The sequence below is a fragment of the Sinocyclocheilus rhinocerous genome, unplaced genomic scaffold (assembly GCF_001515625.1).
Source record: "Sinocyclocheilus rhinocerous isolate Xijiao unplaced genomic scaffold, SAMN03320098_v1.1 scaffold19, whole genome shotgun sequence".
Lineage (NCBI taxonomy): Eukaryota > Metazoa > Chordata > Actinopteri > Cypriniformes > Cyprinidae > Sinocyclocheilus > Sinocyclocheilus rhinocerous.
The window spans coordinates 529307-540302 of record NW_015638975.1 but is presented as its reverse complement, the minus strand read 5'-3'; the positions used below and the strand labels follow the sequence as shown (position 1 = coordinate 540302).

At 35.6% G+C, this 10996-nt stretch overlaps 1 protein-coding gene across 1 annotated transcript in view; it reads left to right on the top strand.

The window, feature by feature from the left end:
- The first annotated feature begins 4842 nt into the window (after positions 1-4842).
- LOC107750483 (tight junction protein ZO-1-like) overlaps positions 4843-10996 on the top strand; it is a 145667-nt gene continuing 139513 nt past the window's right edge. Inside the window, exon 1 of the mRNA XM_016565854.1 lies at positions 4843-4955. The gene's annotated coding sequence lies outside the window, so the exon portion shown is untranslated. The remainder of the gene's footprint in view (positions 4956-10996) is intronic.

The window sequence follows — 10996 nt, the reverse complement described above, 5'->3', positions numbered from 1 at the left end:
AGTCAGCGTTCTGAGACGTGCTCTTAGGACTGCGCATGGGCACTGGCTGATCTTGCCTGAAAAATAAGCTTTTTATAAGCTATTTGAGCAAAAGTAACAACATTTATGACACAGTTGTTGTCAGATTTCTTTGGTGATTTCAAATATGAAATTTAATCGTAAACTTAGTGAACAGTTTTGGAGAATTTGATGTTTCCCCATTCAAAGAGATAGGAGTTGCACTTGCATGCCCGAGAGGCGTTTCAAAGATGGCCGCCGAGTGACATGACTTGTCTTAAAAGGACTTTGCTCTAGTACACTGAGTAGAAAGGAGTAGAATGAAGTAGTGTAATACATGCTCCTGCCCACTAGATGGTGCCAGAACGGCGCAATTTAAGAGAGAGGAGTCCGTATTCAGACCGCTGCTGGAAGGAATAGCAAGAATATGTTTCTGCCCTCTAATCAACCGGAGCTGATTCAGCCTAATGGGTACAACTTGATGTTGCGTTTGCTATTCATCGCGTTTGGCTGTGCAGTTTGGTACTTAATTTAGTACCAAGATTTAGGTAAGCTGAGGTTCTTTGTGCTTATTTCCCACATGTCTGCTATTTCGTTTTAAACTGGCTGACAGTTTATGTTGGCACACGTGATTTTACTAAAGTTAAACACATTTATTCTGTTCACTCAGGTGATTGTTTAATAATATCTGTCATATCTTGACGGCCAGTTTTTTCATACTGTCACTTTATGACATGGCCAAAGTATACAGAGCCAAAGTGGCCTCTATATCTCCATTTGTATCCACAGCTCAGAGAGAAAGATGGTACCTGACCTTGTGAAGACTATTTAAAATGTGTTGATGTTGCACTATAAATCAATAGCAGTACAAAAATGAAACTTCACCTCAAGACTGCATTAATCACCATCACATTCATTGAAAACAAATGCATGCTCTTCTTTAGAAAGTGGTTTTATGGTGATCTAAACATGTTTTGGGGAACACAACATTAGGATTAGTGGTGCTAATCTTACTTTTGTTGAAGAGATTGTGGAAGTGTCTGTCATTTTATGCTTATATCAACATGAATTTTGCGCACAGATCAGTAATTTATATGGAGTTGGCTACTGTTGGCACACACTAAAGCTAAATTGCTTCCTGTTTTAAGTAGACAGTACTGTCATGTAGTCTTGTGTTTTTATGTTTCCAGAAGACCATTAGAAAAAGACAACTGTACACTACAGTAGTTGGATAATGTGATATCTAATTGTGGATTCCTGCTGAGATGAAATTCTTCTGTCACAAAGGTTACAATTGGTTCACCACAAATAAAATCGTTTTAAATGCACATAAATGCGTTTCGGCACCCTCGTGACTGACACAGGAGAGAAGAAATGGTTGAATAAAGTCGTTATTTTAGTTTTTTCAGGATTCTTTCAAAGTTTAAAAGAACAACATTTATTTGAAATGTATATATTTTGTAACAACTCTATGTTGAAGTCTCTATTGTCACTGTTGGTCAATTTAATACATTCTTGCTGAATAGAACTATTAATTTTTTCCTATATTACTGACCCTAAACTTATGTATGCAGTATTTTATCTAAGAATCAAATTATAAATAATATTAATAGTATTTAATCCTGATATAGATTACTATACAATGATACTAAGATTCTATTTAAATCTGTCAAACTATAAAAATCTGTGATTTCATTGTCTAAATAAGCAATGTAAAAGGCTTAAAATCAGTGAGCAGCTGAAGATGCCATAAAATTTTAAACTGATTTGCCTCACTACAGTGACAACAATTACAAATACTCTGCATATTCTGTAAATGTGTTAGATTAAATCTGGCAAAGGACAAACTATCCCAATTATATCTGCATTTTATGGTTCGGTGCTCATGTTTTTTGTGATAATATTTCCACAATCTGCGTTATTTTTTACTGACCCTAAACTTATGTATGCAGTATTTTATCTAAGAATCAAATTATATATAATATTAATAGTATTTAATCCTGATATAGATTACTATACAATGATACTAAGATGCTATTTAAATCTGTCAAACTATAAAAATCTGTGATTTCATTGTCTAAATAAGCAATGTAAAAGGCTTAAAATCAGTGAGCAGATGAAGATGCCATAAAATTTAAAAGTGATTTGCCTCACTACAGTGACAACAATTACAAATACTCTGCATATTCTGTAAATGTGTTAGATTAAATCTGGCAAAGGACAAACTATCCCAATTATATCTGCATTTTATGGTTCGGTGCTCATGTTTTTTGTGATAATATTTCCACAATCTGCGTTATTTTAAGAGACAGGCCATCAGCATCATCGTCTTATGCTTTTTTTCTGCCAGAGAGAGCAGACAGTATAATTTTTCTTCATACTTAGCATGTACTTAGAGATATTTTCTATTATAATGACATAACATTAAAGTTTAATGTAGCAGCTTTAAACTTAATAAGGCATAATCTAGAAAGCCATTACTTAGATTTACAAGTCTATTCTTGGCTAAGAGGGGTAAACTGAAGTAAACCCATCAGAGAGGACAAAGACTTCAAAGCAGAACTACTTTCTTTTCATTGACTGACAGAACCCTGACAGCAAAATCTAAAATTAGAGTGAGGATGATAAAAAAGAATCACATCTACTAAAATATAACCTCATAACCCTGGTACACTTAAATTTGTAGCTTTGGTAAAGCTGTGGGGGTTTGGAACATGAAACAAACTTTTGCAAGAGGTACAAAGAACATTTTGCTGAGGCTATGCATGAAACATTACAAGCATATACAACGGGACAGACAGAGAGAGTTACAGATGCGCTGAATTTAAACAGAATTCAGCTTGCAGGATATGGCAGCTATGTTTCTCCTCATGCTGTTTATATGGATGAGATGAATAGTTGAAGATTCTGGAATAACAAATGTTGTTATGAATGTAGTTATCTTTTCTTCTTTTATGTTGTAAATTGCGTAAGCAAGTCATCATTATAATGTGGTATACTGCACGTCATGTAACGTACAATAGGTTCAAAAAGTAAAACAGAATTGATCTGAATTAATACATACGTTTTTGTTTTGGGAATCTAGCATTAAAATGGCTTTCTTGGCATCTAACAGTGGCATTGAGAAGAGAATGTAGAATAGACAGGTCAAGGTGAGGCCTAGAGTATTTGTCATCATATAATTGTCATTCAAACAATGCAGACAGCCTATCAAAACTAGGAGTGAAATTCTGGCCAATACTAATAAGATAATAAGTAGCCTATTTCCTTGTTATGGTTGTTTATTGAAAATGAGCTGAGATAATAAATCTGTATTGTTTTGTTAGAAAATTACATTAAAATATTGTTGCATGCATGCTTACAAGGAAGAGAGATAAAAATAGTAGTCTTAAAAACAAATGTAAATACATAGATTTATCTGTATTTTAAAGGAATAGTTTTATGAAAATGTACAAACAGAAAGCAATACTATGGATAGAGGACTCATATTAGCTGGAAACAACAGTTTAAAGTAAAAAATGTATTAACGATGAATTTATTACAAACACGCAGCTTCACAATACATTAGTTGATGGACTAGAGTTGTGTGGTTTACTTGTGGATTATTGTGATGTTTTTATCAGTTTGGACTCTCATTCTGGCGGCACCCATTCATTAAATGATTTTAGCAAATGGCTGCAATATAACAAAGAGTGAAAAATTTAAGGGGGTCTGAATACTTTCCGTACACACTGTATATATATATATATATATATATATATATAAACATTTATATAATAAATTAAAACAATATTGTCTAATAACCAATATGGTGTTTGTATATTATAAATTGCTACGTAAACCATTTTAAGTAAATAAATAAATGAATACATAAGTTTTAAATAAAAAAATTAAAATGCAATATTTATTTATTACAAACTTATAGCCATACAGTAGTGCATTAATTCAGTTTCCTCTAATGCCTGCCAAATTGTGTATGATCACATTACATGTTACTACTTACATTACTGTTCATAATATAGCCCACACATGCTTATTGGATTGGCGGAGCCGTCCACATTGACAGATGAAAGCCTAGAGGATGATGGGGAGTGTGGGGGATTAGTATGCGGATGTCCTGTGAGCTCTAATTAGGCCAGTTTAACTCTGAAGCACCAGACCCTGCTGCACTGTGACTGTTCAGTGCTGAGATCCACGACCAAGCTTTTTTAAAGCAGCTGTGAGCAGCTTCAGATTTCACTTTGCCTTGTTGCTTTCGTCACAAGGCCTGTCACATTGCTCTTTGTTCGTGGCCAGAGCTTTGTGTCAATTTGCAAATGGCACAACCACCCCCTAGTGTGGATTTTATTGTTTGTTTGGTGTGATAAAGTTGACATTATCATTCTGTTTTGGTTAGCGTGTTCAGTGGCTCTTTATATGAGTAGACTGACAGCCAATCAACCTCTTTGTTTCACATGTAAATGCAGTGTCTTGTCCGGCTCGGCTAATGATTTCAAAGGGCCCCTTTTCATGGCAGGTGTCTCTGGATTAAGGTAATTGCAGGATTGTTCTTGTGTGCGTGTGTCCCCCCCCCATCAGCTTCGTTTGAAGTGTCATCACCTGCCTTCCCTTTCAGTGTAATTTTGCTTGTATCCAACTCTCTCAGTAGAAGAGTACTAAAATAAATGTTCTTTCAAAAGCCTTAATTAGAGTGTAATTCTAAAACATTCTCAGGCTACGTCCACACGAAGCCAGAGCTTTCCTTATCCGATCTTTCCCCCCCCTCGTCTCAAGAAATATCTGCGTCCACACGAAACCACAAAACCGACACAAAATGTGGATTATTGTGATGTTTTTATCAGTTTGGACTCTCATTCTGGCGGCACCCATTCACTGCAGATGATCCATTGGAGAGCAAGTGATAAGATGCTAAATTCCCCCACATCTGTGGACTCATCTGCATCATGGATGTCCTCAGGGTGAGTAAATTTTCATTTTTTGTTGTTGTTGAATTATTCCTTTAAAATAGGCAGAAACATTTTAATATCTAATATTGGCTGATAAATATCTAATAATGGCTGATTATGATACATTGAACAAGAAAAACCAATATGCCGTTCAACCAAAAAGCAACATTGCTATTTGTGTTTTATATAGAAAATAAAGGGAATATTTAAACAGTCTGCAGATTTTACTTGTTTAATTTTATGTTTTCTGTTTTGGTCCTGCACCTGCTGGAGATGTGTTTAGATTATGTGTGTATTATGATGAATTAAATAAATTCTGAATAAAAATGTATATATATATATATACAGTGGGTACGGAAAGTATTCAGACCCCCTTAAATTTTTCACTCTTTGTTATATTGCAGCCATTTGCTAAAAGCGCGGTATACAAACGAACATGGAACAATACATTTATTAATCTGTATTAATATTAGTTAATAAAAAGACAATCGTTCAGTGTTTGTTCATGTTTTTGTTGCTGTTACGTGACGTAGCGGTGTCTGACTAGGGGCGAGACGTGGGCCGATGACGTAATCGTTTCAGAAAATATACGGATTCGCTGTCCACATGAAAACGCAAGGGCGGCGTTTTCAGATTTATCCACTCTGGGACCCGGTTTCAAAAAAATATCGGTTTCACTCTCCCAAAACGCAGGATCCGTGTGGACGAACCGCCTATACGATACAAAATTTATGCTTATACAGCTAAACGCGTCTCCGTGTGGACGGGGCCTCAGTTAGTTCGTAGCATTTGGTGAACACTGGGTCAGTGAAAAGCAAGCAGCTAATATGATCATTTTACTTCGTTAGTTCTAGATGTTGTGCCAGTGTATTTAAAAAGAAGTTTTGTCATCTAAATAAAAAAACCTGTGTTTAAAATCTGAGGCATTTAAATCAACAATAACTAAAGACCAATTCTCTGTATACAAGAATAATGTCACACATTTTTTAAAATGGTTTATGTCTCTAATGCTCAACAACACTGCATTTATTTAATCAAAAAAGAAAGAAAAATACAGTAAAATCGTGAAATACTCTTACAATTTAAAAACAAGAGCACATTGTTTTTTTTTATGAATTTTACTTTTATATGCACTGCATTAAATGTTGTTGTGAGAAACCAAAATGCAAACGGGCAGCTGCCGGGTACTATTTACAGCAACATGTCCTGTTACTTGCTACAGTAGTTATTGCACCTGAGGATCTGAGAGCCCTTGTCAGGTCTGGTGCAGATGGTGGGAGGACCTCTGGCCAGCTGGTTTGGTGAGTGAGTGGGACCGTTTGGCCATTACGTCTTCAGCCATCAAGCAAATGCAATTTTGCAATCACAAAGCATTATACCCCTTTTCAAATCAGGTATGTTTGTGTGTTGAGCTTCCGTCTGCAGTAACAAAACACGGCTATTAGCACAAAGATATTTGCACAAAAAAAACAAGATAAACCTTTTGCTCTTGCTTTAGAACACAGACTGAATAAATCTGAAAAGAAAAAAAGCCATGTATGATGTTACATTTACAATATTAAACTATTTTGCCATTATCCAAATCCTCGTCTTTCAGGCAGCTCTGTCAGATTGTTTATCACTATCTGCTTTCTCTCAGTTCGTGCTCAAGTGTAGGGTCTGTTTCATTTTGGCGTCACTAAACAGCTGCAGTCTTGTCCAAACATACACCAAACGCTCTTCTGCTCAATTCATGTTGTTCCTTTAATCTGGTTCTTACTGTATATGGTGCTCTGGGTTCCAGCGCTTTGATCTCACATCATCCCTTCAACAATTTTACTGTTGAACCAGCTCTAACTTGACAGTCTAAAGACTTTTCTGAGACTGAGTTCTCCATTTATTCAGTATCTCTGCTTACATAGACACATGTTTGTTCTCAGTGTTTGGGTTTAGAGCATACTTAAAGACTTTTAAAAGATCCAGGAGTACAAGAAGGTGCATAATTTAGTCTTTGTTTTACCATGAGCTAAATACTTGCATAATTAATTTGCCTGCCCTAAATTCGTTGTACAAAACATTGCTTAGAAAAGAATCTCTCATTATGATAATCTGTCCAGGTTGACTGTTGACTCCTGCATTAGTTTAGAGACATTTTTAGGATATATTCCTGCAACATTGACAGTAGCTGTCAACAGATACCAATGGTGATTATACTGGCTTATTATATTTTATTTATTTATTTATGTTAATTATCAGTATTGGCCAATAAGCTTTCCTGTCCGGTTAGTAACAGAAACTGGACTTTTATACTTACAACGCGAAGGAACATCGACATATGAGCGCAGATGCACAGGAGTTCTCGTTCTCCAGCTTGTTTAACAATTCTAGCTATTGAATTATTAGATATAAAGAAAGTAAACCGTATATGAAAAACCATTATAGCATTTGCCTATTAGAAGAAAGACTACAGCTATGTCCTTAAGCAGTAACATTCAGTAAATATGCATTTATATAATTTAAACAAGTCTTTGAATATCTAAAAAATATTTAATTAAATACAGTATTTACTTTTTTTGAGGATTCTCTGATTCATCATTCTTTACAAGTCATCTTACCTGAGTGGTATGTGAAACTATAAAAAGTGAGCAGAATCTACACTCGACACATTTAAAAGTAGATCATAAAGTAAGGGACTTTCAGTTTTATATGTCTATGACTCTTGGTAAGCACAAAAGACACATAGTGATATACTTTGTTGCACTTATCATTTTTTAGTCTTTTGGAACTTAGTGACAAGCTACATTGAAAGCACTTAATTCTTTTGCTCAGTGCATTTGATTTACACAATTTGGCAGTTTCCACATTTCATTCAGTTGTTTGGCTTTGAGTTTGATTCCAGCCCTCTTACTTCTGCCCCCTGGTTTGTTTTCACATTGGCTGTATCCCAATTCCCACACTTCTAAATAATGTACTTTGCTCATGATAGGACAGTACATACATTAGATTATGGTGTTAATTCACCAGTATCGAGAAATACAGCATTATATAATAGCATCTTGATAGCACAGAACCTTGTGTACTGTTTGCGTTTGTAGGTAAGCACTAAAGCTGATCTCATTAACATTATCATAATTCTTTTAAATTCATACGTTTATAAACTTTTAAGATTAATACATTGCTAAATTTACCATAGCTTCAGCTGTGATTTTAGTCTATACAGCAGATGCACACTTTGAAAATTCACCAGAAATAATATAGTATTTATCTAGGCACCTTTTGAATATAATTTTCAATGCATTGTGATTTGAGAGACACTAATCCTAATTCTGCATAATGCAAATTAAGATGCAGCCATTGTGCAGTAGTATTTGTGTCTGAACCACAGTAAGTCACTGGCGCAGAGAAAGCTTTCACAGTAACTGAACAAACTAAACCCTGTCGTCAAAATTGACTACAAACCACTTCAAAAGCTCTAGTGTAAAGCACCTTAAACTAAGAAAGAAAGAAAAAGGAGGAAAAAGTGTGGACGGTGAGAAGAGGACTGTCAGCCTGCATTAGGTTATCCTTTCCACTCCTGGCCGTTAGGGGACAAACCAATGAGATTTTTCAGAACGCCACTAAATAGTTCCTGACTGTTGCTGGCTGAGAGGCCATGTTTGTGAAATGTGCAAGTGACTCAGAGACCGCGGGGAAAACTGCCAGAGACTCCTGGGGACGTTTGCGATTGGATCAACAACTTGTCAGTCAGCCCCTTGCGTTTGTTAATGGGATGTCCTTGAATAGACTGCCAGGGAGTCTTTTGCTGTATATTTGCTGAGTGTGAGCTCACTTGGGCCAGTGCTGCTGCCAGATTTTATATTAAACTTAAAGGTCACATATTTTACACCTTTCTGGAGTTTTATTTTAAGTCTTGATGTCCTTAAGAATATATATTTGCGGTAAAGTACCAAAAACCATCTCAATATATTTTTACAGCTCCTCTCTCAGGAGCTCTGCAAAGAACAGGCCGATTTTGGCCTGTCTAATTAATATTCATGAGCCTCTCTTCTGATTGGCCTGTTGTTCTCTGAGTGACGCACGGTCAGGCCAAAATATATATATATATATATATATATATATATATACTGTATATATATTGGTCTGTCCCTTCAAACCTTGCGGCTAGTAAGTTTTTCAAGGATCCAGCTTGTTTCATTCATCTTAAATCTTTAAAGTTCCACTTTACATGTGAAGTCAGCTGAACAGCTTATATAATGACTTCTTGGGAGAAACTGATTTATTATTCCAAACTTTTTATTTTTTTTAGTTTGATGCTATGATGAATGAATAAACTTAATACCTAAACATACTCCGATGTTGAAAATATGGCTGATACAGAGAACTGACCAATATTAAACTTTTGCTGATTTAAAATAAAACACTAAAAACTAAAATTGTAGGCTAATTTTAAATGCATTAGTTCAGATGCCGCAACTTTATACTGTATACTATGAAGAATGGTTAAATACATTTAGAAGTTTATTTGTTTTAATTATTAGTGTTTTTAAATATAAACTTTAGGTGTTCATTTCCTCTATTTTTACAATTAAATATCCAATATCATCTGCTTTATCAGTACCAATAAAAGTCTTAACATCGACTGATAACTGATATAGTACTGTTATGCAGGGCCATAGGTAGCATGTACAGGGTCCCTGTGCAGGTTGTTGCTGTTGGACCTGGGAGAAATTGTGTTTCTTCCCCCTTGGTTGGAATCATCTGCCCCCCACAGCTGGGGTCCCCAGAATTGTCACCACCTTTCTCCCCGCTAGCGACATCCCTGCTATTATGTATTGTGCATCCTTAGTGTTACCATATATTTAGTTCAAGATACTTCAAATGCCTTTGTACTCTTCTTTTTTTTTAGTCTTTTGTTTCAGCCTGGGATTTAGGTCTACCATAAAAAAAAAGTAATTTGATAACGTTCTGGCTAGGTCAAATCAAGAGTAGGCTGTGATGGATTAGGGCTCCATATCATTTCATTCCAGCTCCCTTAAGCTTGAAATTTCAGAGTGCTTTCCTTTCTGTAGGAGTTCTGCCTGACTGGTTGAAGTGAGATTATTGATAGGTCTCATGTGTGCATTGATGTGGCTTGGGCTTTAATCAGCCTTATCGATCCAACCACACACGCAAACATTAGAGAGTGCATACTTTAATGGGCCATTTCAGAAAAGACCACAGAGATGTTATGAAATTATTTAATTATGTAAGAGATTGTGGATTGTTTAACTAAATGCATTACCATAGGAGAGCTCAGAAAGTGCATTCATAAATGGCTGACTATAAAGCAAGTCCTCCAGTGGTTCCACTGATTTGAATTTTATTTTTATTTTATTTTATTTTATACACAAAGTACAAGCTGTTGCTGGAAACATAATGTTCTTCCTACTAGATTGTGTTTATAGCCCAGTGTCTTGGCTGTGTGAAGCATCTCACAATTTTGAAAATGGAGAAACATCTTACCATTTTGAAATGGAGAACACAGACGAAGAACTAACTATGCGTGACCTTTCCATCGTGACTACGCAATGCGTGAAGTCATGGACGCACATCGCAGAGCTAGTTCAAGACAAGCATTTGTGGTTAAAAACTATATAAATTTAGAATTTTTTTTTTTTTTTTTTAAATGTCCGATCGTTTCACTAGATAAGGCCCTTATTCCTCGGCTGGGATGAGTAGAGCCCTTTGAAGTTGCATTTTGGACCTTCAATTCGTTGGCCACCATTGAAGTCCACTATATGGAGAAAAATCCTGAAATATTTTCCTCAAAAACCTTAATTTCTTTGCGACTGAAGAAAGAAAGACATAACCATCCTAGATGACATCTTTGTTTCTAAATGCAATGACTTCAGTTTTCTCCTTGTTTAACTGAAGAAAGTTTTGGCACATCCAACTTTTAATTTCATCAATGCATTGGCAGAGGGAGTCAATGGGGCTGTAGTCATTTGGCGATAAGGCTAGGTAAATCTGGATATCATCAGCATAGCTGTGATAGGCAATTTGGTTCTTGGATTATTTTACATGGATTATTTTAC